The sequence below is a fragment of the Ranitomeya variabilis genome, chromosome 3, assembly GCF_051348905.1.
Source record: "Ranitomeya variabilis isolate aRanVar5 chromosome 3, aRanVar5.hap1, whole genome shotgun sequence".
NCBI classification, from domain to species: Eukaryota; Metazoa; Chordata; class Amphibia; order Anura; family Dendrobatidae; genus Ranitomeya; species Ranitomeya variabilis.
The window spans coordinates 521,586,647-521,598,938 of NC_135234.1; positions in this window are offsets into that span (position 1 = coordinate 521,586,647).

Consider the following 12,292-nt stretch of genomic DNA (forward strand, 5'->3'; position numbering starts at 1 on the left):
AAATCCTTCTGGACCTGAGCTGCTCTCCAAGTCACATAAGAATTATTTTGTCTTCCTGTCAAGTCAAATCAAAATCTCCTTGATATCCAAGGTCTGGAAACTGATGATTGGGCATAGCTTTCTATGCATGAGTCTGCATATAAATTAATACATTCATTGCTTGCATAAATTAATACATGTATGTACAGAGCTCTATATTCTGTGTGATGTATATACACTGTGCTGTATTTCCTCAATATTATGAATACATTCATATCTTTCTTTCCATCCATGTATTCATCCAAACATCCATTAGTCAGTGAGGTGTTATAGGGGATAATCTTTATTGCAAAGGCTGCTGTTCTGGTGCTTTGTGCATTTATTCCAATGCAGGTAGAGGAATGGGAGAAGTTTCGACTGAGTTACAGAAGGTGTGCTCAGTGCTGGATGGGATGATGGGAAATATTGTCAGAAGGAAGTCAAGGATTCTGAGGAGGAAGAGATGACTATGACAGCAGACCTGGTGCAAGGGCACAAGAAATGCAGCAGAAAAGCAGAAAACAACATGAAACTGGCAGAAAGGGTATTTGGGGCTCTTTAATGTCATTATCTTTAAGCAGTTATGGAAAAAACAGACAGTAACAGAATTAGGGTGGTGGATCTTTAGGGAAAGCAGAAAGAGATATGTAGGATTCTTAAAAATGGGTGAGGAACAGCCAAACTCTATTCAAATGTGAACTCGTGGAAGCCAGTTTTTTGTTACAGGTTAAAAAAAATGGCGAGATTGAGCATAGCAACACAACACAAGTTATTTACAGTGCTTTAGAAATGTCTCTCCCAGTCAAAGTTCTCAAAATAGAATTAGGTTTCAATATGTGCTGTTCAAATGAATAAGAAATGGGCAACAATGAGGACCATAGATGCAGTGGTGAACCATAGAATGGAAACTAAGTGTAGCAGATAAAATATAGATCATTCTTACTTCCCTTGAAAAGTGGACGTTGTCCAGTAGTGCTATCAGCTCAGAACTAGCAGTAACCAATGGGATACAACTACACCCATCTATATTGTTCGGAGAAGTCTAGTCAGAAGTGGTCTTCATAGAAGATAGATAGATAGAAGAATTATATCCAAAACACCATACCTATCTATCTGTCAAAGGATTAAAGAAGATTTGCCACAAGATTTTACAATACAAACTACATACAGTCATGGCCGAAAGTGTTGACACCCTTGAAATTGTTCCAGAACATGAAGTATTTCTTCCAGAAAATTATTGCAGTTACACATATTTTGTTATACACATGTGTATTTAATTTGTGTATTGGAACAACACAAAAAATAGAGAAAAATAGAGAAAAAAAGGCAAATTGGACATAATTTTACCCAAACCCCTACAAAATAGGCCAGACAAAATTGTTGGAACCCTCAAATTAATATTTGGTTACTCTAAATACAGTGCCTTGCGAAAGTATTCGGTTACACAGTTGTGAAGTTGAATGAAATTTATTCGTTATTTTAATTTTTTGTGGAAATTCAAAAACTGAAAAGTGGGGCGTGCAATATTATTTGGCCCCTTTACTTTCAGTGCAGCAAACTCAATTCAGAAGTTCATTGTGGATCTCTGAATGATCCAATGTTGTCCAAAATGCCTAATGATGATAAATATAATCCACCTGTGTGTAATCAGGTCTCCGTATAAACGCACCTGTTCGGTGATAGTCTCAGGGTTCTGTTTGAAGCACAGAAAGCATCATGAAGACCAAGGAACACAACAAGCAGGTCTGTGATACTGTTGTGGAGAAGTTTAAAGCTGGATTTGGATACAAAATGATTTCCAAAGCTTTAAACATACCAAGGAGCACTGTGCAAGTGATCATATTGAAATGGAAGGAGCATCATACCACTGCAAATCTACCAAGACCCGGCCATCCCTCTAAACTTTCATCTCAAACAAGGAGAAGACTAATCCGAGATGCAGCCAAGAGGCCCATGATCACTCTGGATGAACTGAAAAGATCTACAGCTGAGGTGGGACAGTCTGTCCATAGGACAACAATCAGTCGTACACTGCACAAATCTGGCCTTTATGGAAGAGTGGCAAGAAGAAAGCCATTTGTCAAAATATCCATAAAAAGTTTAAAGTTTGCAGCAAGCCACCTGGGAGACACACGAAACATGTGGAAGAAGGTGCTCTGGTCAGATGAAACCAAAAATCGAACTTTTTGGCAACAATGCCAAACGATATGTTTGGCGTAAAGGCAACACAGCTCATCACCCTGAACACACCATCCCCACTGTCAAACATGATGGTGGCAGCAGCATGGTTTGGGCCTGCTCTTCTTCAGCAGGGACAGGGAAGTTAGTTAAAATTGATGGGAAGGATGGAGCCAAATACAGGACAATTCTTGCATAAAACCTGTTGGAGTCTGCAAAAGACCTGAGACTGGGACGGAGATTTGTCTTCCAACAAGACAATGATCCCAAACATAAAGAAAACAACAATGGAACAATGGAATGGTTCACAAATAAATGTATCCAGGTGTTAGAATGGCCAAGTCAAAGTCCAGACCTCAATCCAATCGAGAATCTGTGGAAAGAGCTAAAAAATGCTGATCACAAACGATCTCCATCAAACCTCACTGAGCTCGAGCTGTTTGCCAAGGAAGAATGTGCAAGAATGTCAGTCTCTCAATGTTCAAAACTGATAGAGACATACCCCAAGCTACTTGCAGCTGTAATCGCAGCAAAAGGTGGGGCAACAAAGTATTAAGTTAAAGGGCCCACTTTTCAGTTTTTGAATTTCCATAAAAATTTAAAATAACCAATAAATTTCGTTCAACTTCACAATTGTGTTCCACTTGTTGTTGATTCTTCACCAAAAAATTACATTTGGTATCTTTATGTTTGAAGCATGACATGTGGGAAAGGGCTGAAAAGTTCCAGGGAGCCGAATACTTTCGCAAGGCACTGTAACTGCAATCAGTCACTTTCAATAACCATCAACAAGTTCTTACATCTTTCACCTGTAATTTTGGACCACTCTTCATTTGCCATATGCACAGGTCTCTCATATTTTGAAGGGTTCCTTCTCCAAACAGCAATTTTAAGATCTCTACACAGGTGTTAAATGGTATTTAGATCCAGACTCATTGCTGGCCACTAAAGAACTCCCCAGCACTTTGCTTTCGTCCATTTATGGGTGCTTCTTGAAATATGTTTTGGGCACAACATTGCTACCCAAAATCCTTTGGTAATCTTCAGATTTTATGATGCCTTGCAAACAGTCAAGGCACACAGTACAAGAGACAGCAAAATTATACCAAAACATCTTTGAACCTCCACTATATTTGACTCTAGTCACTATGTTCTTTTCTTTGCAGGCCTCATTCTGTTTTTGGTAAACAAAATGATGTGCTTTACCAAAAAGCTCTATCTTGGTCTCTGTCTACAAGATGCTTTCCCAGAAGGATTTTGGGTAACTTTCTTAAATTTGTTTCTGTGTCAGCAGTGAGGTCCTCCTGGGTCTCCTACCACAGCATTTCTTTCATTCAAATGTTGACGGATAGTTCACGCTGATACTGTAACACCCTGAACCTGCATGACAGCTTGAAATTCTTTGCAACTTGATTGGGGCTGCTTATCCACCATCCGGACTGTTAAGTGTCGAGTTCCTGCTGCTGCACAGGGGGAATCTCGAACCAAGTCCGCTGCGGTCTCCCATTCTTCTCCAGCCGCAGTGGAACCTGCTCAGCGGAGACGTCGGTCCCAGCGCCTGGCTCGGACAGATACTGCACATTTGGTTACTGCTGCCCTTCCAGGTTCAGCCATTATAACCAGTACTGTTCGACGGCGAGCAGGCGCTCCTGGGACTAAGTCCTGCTTTTCTCCTACTGAGCATACCCAAGGGAAGACTTCTCATTGGAGGTCGGGGGTTACACGCTTAGGTCCTGTAGCACCTCCTATTGGTCCACTAGGAAGGTCCTGGAGAGCTACAACTATAAAAGATTTGCATGGCCGCACGGCCATGTGCTAGTATCATTTGTGTTTGGCTGTTGCCAGTGGATACTCTACCACTCAGTTTATATATGGTGACAGTCTGTTTAGCTTTGGGGCTGTACACTCAGGCAGGCAGCTAGCATCAGTGGGGGCAAATAGCCTTGGCTTAGCATCTGGTTCCTTCATGTGTGCAGTTAGCACAGAAGAGTTCCAGAGCTAGCACAACCCTAGTTAGGGTGTTACTCTCTGTGTACAGCGCGACTCTGTGAGGCAACAGAGCTCGCTTTCATTTCACATGGGGTGAAGTTTAACCCACGTGTGAGCTCATTGTCCATCCGCCATTACTTTGCAGCCGGTATCTCTGCACGGTGGACCCTGTGCTGCCAACGCACCTCGTAACAATCTCTCTATTACTTGGTGTGTTCCTCTAGCCCTTACATGGACTATGGTTTGTTGCAACCTTTCAGCAATTTTTCTCTGCCGTCCACGTCCACGGAGATTAGCTACAGTGCTATGGGTTTAAAACTTCTTGATCATGTTGAGCACCTTTTACAAAGGAACATCAAGATCTCTGGAAATGGACCTTAAACCTTGAGATTGTTGATATTGTTAAACAATTTTGGTTCTCATGTCCTCTGTTGTGAATTCTGCTCTTGGGCTCCCTCCGGTGGTTGTTTGGTGGTAGTGCAGTTGTCTTGGGGTTGTAATCCGGGCAGGTGTTTCTGCTGATTGCAGCTCTATTGGGTATTTAGGTGTGCAGGATCCATGAGTCCATGCCAGTTGTCCATTGTACTTGGAGGGTTTGCATCTCTCTCTGGCTCCTCATGCCCTGCTGCCAATTTAATACGCCCGAAGGCCATTTTGAATACCTTGTGATGCCATTCGGGCTCTCTAATGCTCCATCTGTTTTTCAGTCCTTCATGCATGATATCTTCCGGAATTATCTTGATAAATTCATAATTGTATATTTGGATGACATCTTAATTTTTTGCTACAGTTCGGCTACCTTGGTTTGGCCCTTCTTTTGTAATTTTCGTTTTCATCCTCGTTTTTCTTCAGGGCAAGTTGAACCTTCTGATTGTCCTGGTGTGGATTCTGTGGTTGACAGGTTGCAGCAGATTTGGGCTCATGTGGTGGACAATTTGGTGTTGTCTCAGGAAGAGGCTCAGCGTTTTGCTAACCGTCGTCGGTGTGTTGGTTCCCGGCTTCGGGTTGGGGATTTGGTCTGGTTGTCTTCCCGTCATGTTCCTATGAAGGTTTCTTCCCCTAAGTTTAAGCCTCGGTTTATTGGTCCTTATAGGATTTCTGAGATTATCAATCCGGTGTCTTTTCGTTTGGCCCTTCCGGCCTCTTTTGCCATCCATAATGTTTTCCATAGATCTTTATTGCGGAAATACGTGGTGCCCGTTGTTCCCTTGGTTGATCCTCCTGCTCCTGTGTTGGTTTATGGGGAGTTGGAGTATGTGGTTGAGAAGATTTTGGATTCTCGCTTTTCGAGGCGGAGGCTTCAGTACCTTGTCAAATGGAAGGGTTATGGCCAGGAGGATAATTCTTGGGTTTTTGCCTCTGATGTCCATGCTGCTGATTTGGTCCGTGCCTTTCATCTGGCTCGTCCTGATCGGCCTGGGGGCTCTGGTGAGGGTTCGGTGACCCCTCTTCAAGGGGGGGTACTGTTGTGAATTCTGCTCTTGGGCTCCCTCCGGTGGTTGTTGGTGGTAGTGCAGTTGTCTTGGGGTTGTAATCCTGGCAGGTGTTTTGCTGATTGCAGCTCTATTAGGTATTTAGGTGTGCAGGATCCATGAGTCCATTCCAGTTGTCCATTGTACTTGGAGGGATTGCATCTCTCTCTGGCTCCTCATGCCCTGTTGCCAATTCAGCTAAGATAAGTGTCTGTTTTTTTGTCTCTGTGCACACATGCAGTGTGCTTTGCAATTCAGTGCAATTCATTGTGTTTTTGTCCAGCTTAGACTTTGTTTGGATTTTTCAGTCATGCTGGATTCTCAGGAGATGCAGATATACTTTCTATGTCTTTAGTTAGATGTAGAATATTTGTATTATCTGCTGTGGTTATTTTTAGGATTTAAATACTGACCGCTTAGAATTCTGTCCTATCCTTTTCTATTTAGCTAGAAGTGCCTCTTTTGCTAAATCCTGTTTTTCTGCCTGAGTGTGTTTTTTCCTCTTATACTCACAGTCAATATTTGTGGGGGGCTGCCTATCCTTTGGGGTTCTGCTCTGAGGCAAGATAGAATTCCCATTTCCATCTATAGGGGTATTTAGTCCTCCGGCTGTGTCGAGGTGTCTAGGACGTGTTAGGTACATCCCACGGCTACTTCTAGTTGCGGTGTTAGTTTAGGGTTTGCGGTCAGTACAGGTACCACCTACTACTGAGAAAGTCTTTCATGCGGCTCCAAGGTCACCGGATCATAACAGTCCTCAGACAGTTCTCTTCTTCTCTTTCGGTTCTCCATTTTTAGTGTGGCACACACAGACACCCAATGCAAACATTGAGACAATGTCTCCTATTTATATCTGGTATCAGGTGTGATTTTCAAATTGCCCACACCTGTTACTTGCCACAGGTAAGTTTGAACTAGTATCACATGCTTGAAACAAAGTTGTTTACCCACAATTTGGGAATGGTGTCAAAAATTTTGTCCTGCATATTTTTGGAGTTTAGTCTGAAATAATGTCCAATTTGCTCTTTTTCTGTTTTTTTGTGTTCTAATACACACAAAGAATATAAACATGTTGCATGACAAGAGATGTGTAATTGCAATAATTTTCTGGGAGAAATACTTCATTTTCTGGAACAATTTCAAGAGTGCCAACACTTTCAGCCATGAATGTACAGTTATAAAAAAGATCTTAAGGCCTTATGATCTTCCTTCATTTGAAGGACAATGGATTGTCATGGCAACTGGGAGCCTACTGACAGTCTAAAGGGGTAAAAGAAGGAAAGATTTTTTTAAATGCTGGAAATAAGTTTAAAAAAAGCATTAATCTCTTCACTAGTGCTGAGCGATACCTTCCGATATCCAAAAGTATCGGTATCGGATTGGATCGGCCGATATTAAAAAAATATCGGATATCGCCGATACCGATACCCGATACCAATGCAAGTCAATGGGACCAAAATATCAGAATTAAAATAAACCCTTTCTTTCCTTGTAGGTTCATTCTACATGAAGGAAAACAACTAAGAATAATGTAGGATGTATTGGGGGAGGTGGAGGAGACATTAAAGGCATAGAGGTTTAGCCCAATCAAATGGAATTGCAGGATTTTTTTTTAAGACGTTCGGAGTTACAAAGATATTGACTATGTTAAGATTTTTTTATATTTTGTCACATATTGATGTTTCACTAATTCCATGCTCTTCACCTTCTTTTTTACTTCTCCGACACTTTCTTCTTCATCATCCTCAGCAGCAGCATCTTTTACATCAACTTCTTCTTCACCTTTTTCATCTTCTTCATCTTCTACCTAATATTCTTTTTTGTTACATTCTTCAAATTCTTTTTATTCAACTATTATTCTTCTTCATATTGTACTTCTTCATCATATTCTTATTTGTGACAGGCATTCCTGTAGTTGTTATCTATAAAAGTTTGAAGATTACACCTTCCGTTCTGCCTGTCACAAAAGAGTTACAACAACAGGATTTGTCCGTGTTCAGTTAGGCCTGCAGCAGCAGGCTTTTTCCAGGGGCACCACAAGGAGGAACGGACTCACCCAAATACACTGCTTAGTCTTCTTCTGCTTATAATTTCGATAATATCTTTTGCTCTGATGTTTAGTCTTATGCTTAATGTTCTTCTGCTCTGTGTTCTGCAGCTTCTTGTTCTTCTGCTTCTCGGTCTTCAGGGTCGTCATCTCCAGGGTCGTTGTCTCCAGGGTCGTTGTCTTTGGGGTGGTCTTCAGGGTCATCGTCTACAGGGTCGTCGTCTCAGGGGTCGTCATCTCTGGGGTCGTCATCATCTTAGGGGTGGTCTTCAGGGTCGTCATCTTTAGGGTCTTGAACTTGGAAATGTAGCAGAAGGTACAAGAAGGCTGAGGAAATGCTGAGAACCAGCTGACGGTACTGGAACCCGGATGGCTACCCAAAGGTCCAAGAGCCAATGGAACTACCGAGGACAAGCTGACGGTACTGGAACCAGGTTACAAAGCAGGAGGTACCCGTGCCAGAAAGCAAAAGCACTACCAAGGACCACCTGACATTGGTGGAACTCGGATACTCAGTAGGAGGCATCTAAGCCAAAGGTTCTGCCCAGAACCAGCTGACGGTACTGGAACCAGGATAGGGAGCAGAAGGTATAAGAGCCAAAGACACTGCCGAGAACCAGCTGTCGGTACTGGAACCTGAATGGGTAGCTGAAGGTACAAGACCCAATGGAACTATCGAGGACCAGCTGACGTTACTGGAACCCAGTTACTAAGCAGGAGGTACCCGTGCCAGAAAGCACTACAAAGGACCACCTGATGTTGGTGGATCTCGGATACCCAGAAGGAGGCACCTAAGCCAAAGGCTCTGCCCGGAACCAGCTGACGGTACTGGAACCAGGGGGACCTATTCAAGATTGTCTTCCTAAGAACCAGCTAATGGTGCTGGAACTCTGATAGGCAGAAGAAGGTCCACAGGAAAAACAAAAGTAGCTAGGCCGCAAGCTGGCCGTGGTTACCAAAAATCCACAGTCCTACAGGGGGAGCTTGCCCTACTGGCACTACCGAACCAGCCTTGATTGTCAGTTCCCGCATCCCACATAGGAAGCACCTAAACAGCAGGCACCATGGAGTCGGCTAACCCGACCTCAACCCGACAGGACAACGTATTGGAGGCCAAGTGTCATGGTTCCCAATGGCAGGGGAACGTCAGGACACATAAATAACGGACGAGCTCTTGGGTGATGGAATCTCGAGCTAACCGTGAGCTAAACCTACCACACAACTAATAGTGGCCGGGGGGCGTGCCTAAGTTTTATCCCTAGACGTCTCTCGCTAGCCGGAGGAGTAACTAACCCTAGCAGAGGAAAAAACAGACCTGGCTTACCTCTAGGGAAATTCCCCCGAAAAGGAGACAGAAGCCCCCCACATATATTGACGGTGAGTTCAGAGGAAAAGACATACGCAGTATGAAGGTAGGTTCAGCAAAGCGAGGTCCGCTTACTAGATAGTAGAAAGATACAAAAGGGAACTGCACGGTCAGCTGAAAACCCTTTTAAAATACCATCCTGAAATTACTTTAAGACTCATGTGTCAACTCATGACACCGGAGTGGTAATTTCAGCCCACAAGAGCTTCCAGCTACAGAGAATGAAATAACTGTAAACTGGAACAAAAAATGCAAACAAACTTAGGACTAAGAGTCCAACTTAGCTGATCAGTAGTCTAGGAGCAGGAACATGCAACAGAAAGGCTCTGGTTACATTGATGGCCGGCAAGGCAATGACTGAAGAGCAGGAATAAATAGGAACTCCCCACTACTGATGAAAACAGGTGAACTGAGAAAGAAAACACACCCGAGTCACCAGTACCACTAGCCACCACCAGAAGGAGCCCAAAAGCAGATTCACAACAGTACCCCCCCCTCAAGGAGGGGGCACCGAACCCTCACAAGAACCACCAGGGCGATCCGGATGAGCCCTATGAAAGGCACGAACCACTGTCATGGTTCCCAATGGCAGGGGAACGTCAGGACACATAAATAACGGACGAGCTCTTGGGTGATGGAATCTCGAGCTGACCGTGAGCTAAACCTACCACACAACTAATAGTGGCCGGGGGGCATGCCTAAGTTTTATCCCTAGACGTCTCTCGCCAGCCGGAGGACTAACTAACCCTAGTAGAGGAAAAAACAGACCTGGCTTACCTCTAGGGAAATTCCCCCGAAAAGGAGACAGAAGCCCCCCACATATATTGATGGTGAGTTCAGAGGAAAAGACATACGCAGTATGAAGGTAGGTTCAGCAAAGCGAGGTCCGCTTACTAGATAGTAGAAAGATACAAAAGGGAACTGCACGGTCAGCTGAAAACCCTTTTAAAATACCATCCTGAAATTACTTTAAGACTCATGTGTGAACTCATGACACCGGAGTGGTAATTTCAGCCCACAAGAGCTTCCAGCTACAGAGAATGAAATAACTGTAAACTGGAACAAAAAATGCAAACAAACTTAGGACTAAGAGTCCAACTTAGCTGATCAGTAGTCTAGGAGCAGGAACATGCAACAGAAAGGCTCTGGTTACATTGATGGCCGGCAAGGCAATGACTGAAGAGCAGGAATAAATAGGAACTCCCCACTACTGATGAAAACAGGTGAACTGAGAAAGAAAACACACCCGAGTCACCAGTACCACTAGCCACCACCAGAAGGAGCCCAAAAGCAGATTCACAACAGCCAAGTGACCTTGACACTACCCGGAAACAGCAGGCGTGCTGTAACCGGGCTGGGCAGGAGGGAATACCTGTGCCAAAGACACTTCTGAGCAGCAACTTGCGGTGTTGGAGCCCAGGGACAGCAGGAGGAGCAGGGTAGAGTTATTGCTGCAACACAGCAGGGGCGCAGCTGGCGTTACTGAACCCCACTAACACAGGAGCGAGTGTTTTTTTCTGTGCAGACAGCACTTCCGAGCAACAACTAGCGGTGTTGGAGCCCAGGGACAGCAGGAGGAGCAGAGTGTAGGCCGAAGCCTGCACTCGAGGCAGTTTAATATCTGTTGTTGTGTCAGCATGGCGGTCGCAGGACACATTGCAGGATACACAGCTGGGGATCAGCTGACGTTACTGAAACCCAATAACAGAGGAGCAACTGTTGACTGTGCAAACAGCACTTCCGAGCAGCAACTAGCGGTGTTGGAGCCCAGGGTCAGCAGGAGGAGCAGAGTGTAGGCCGAAGCCTACACTCAAGGCAGTTTAATATCTGTTTTGTCAGCATGGCGGTTGCAGGACACATTGCCGGATACACAGCAGGGGAGCAGCTGACGTTACTGAACCCCACTAACACAGGAGCAAGTGGTTTTCTCTGTGCAAACAGCACTTCCGGGAAGCAACTGGCAGTGTTGGAACCCAGGGAATGCAGGAGGAGCAGAGTGTAGGTCGAGGCCTGTACTCAAGGCAGTTTAACATCTGTTGGAGTGTCAGCGTGGCGGTCGCAGGACACATTGCCGGATACACAGCAGGGGAGCAGCTGACATTACTGAACCCTACTAACACAGGAGCAAGTGTTTTTCTCTGTGCAGACAGCACTTCCGAGCACCAACTGGTGGTGTTAGAGCCCAGGGAATGCAGGAGGAGCAGAGTGTAGGCCGAAGCCTGCACTCGAGGCAGTTTAATATCTGTTATTGTGTCAGCATGGTGGTCGCAGGACACATTGCCGGATACACAGCTGGGGATCAGCTGACGTTACTGAAACCCAATAACACGGCAGCAAGTGCTGACTGCGCAAACAGCACTTCCGGGCAGCAACTGGCGGTGTTAGAGCCCAGGGAATGCAGGAGAAGCAGAGTGTAGGCCGAAGCCTAATTGAAGCAAGTTGAAAGAGAACCTTTAACCCCCCAGTCGTTTGTAGCTGAAAGAGCCACCTTGTGCAGCACTAATGCTGCAAAAGGAAAAGGTGGCTCTTTTAATTATGCTCCTTGCAAACGCAGAACTAAACACTTATAAAATGTGTCCCCTGATACCGTGAAACCGTCCCGGAGGTGGGACTTTCCTTCATATTGGGATGCAGCACAGCCGTCATCCCTACCCCCTTGGCGCCGTGCGCCGCCTCCTCAGCGTTGTTTGAATCTGTCCCGTAGCCTGCGCTGTTATGTTCAACTTTTGCCATGCGCAGTTAGCGCTGCCCATCTTCTGACATCATTTGGTGTCAGGCGGACTGGGCCTGTGCGACCGCGCTGTCCGAGATCCCGTCTCGCAGTCTCTTCTGATTTAATCATACTGCAGGCCTGGGATCCATGGGCATGCCCATGGATCCCAGGCCCGCAGTGTGATTAAATCAGAAGACACTGCGAGGTGGGATCTCGGGCAGCGCGGCCACACAGGCGCAGGCAGCCTGACAACAAATGATGTCAGAAGACAGGCAGCGCTAATTGCGCATGGCCAAGGGATAACATAACAGCGCAGGCTCCGGGACAGATTCAAACAATGCTGAGGAGGCGGCGCTGGTGCCAAGGGGGTAGGAATGACGGCTGTGTTGCGTCCCATTATGAAGGAAAGTCCCACCTCCAGGACGGTTTCACGGTATGATGGGACACATTTTATAAGTGTTAAGTTCAGCGTGTGCAAGGAGCTAAACTAAAAGAGCTACCTTTTCCTT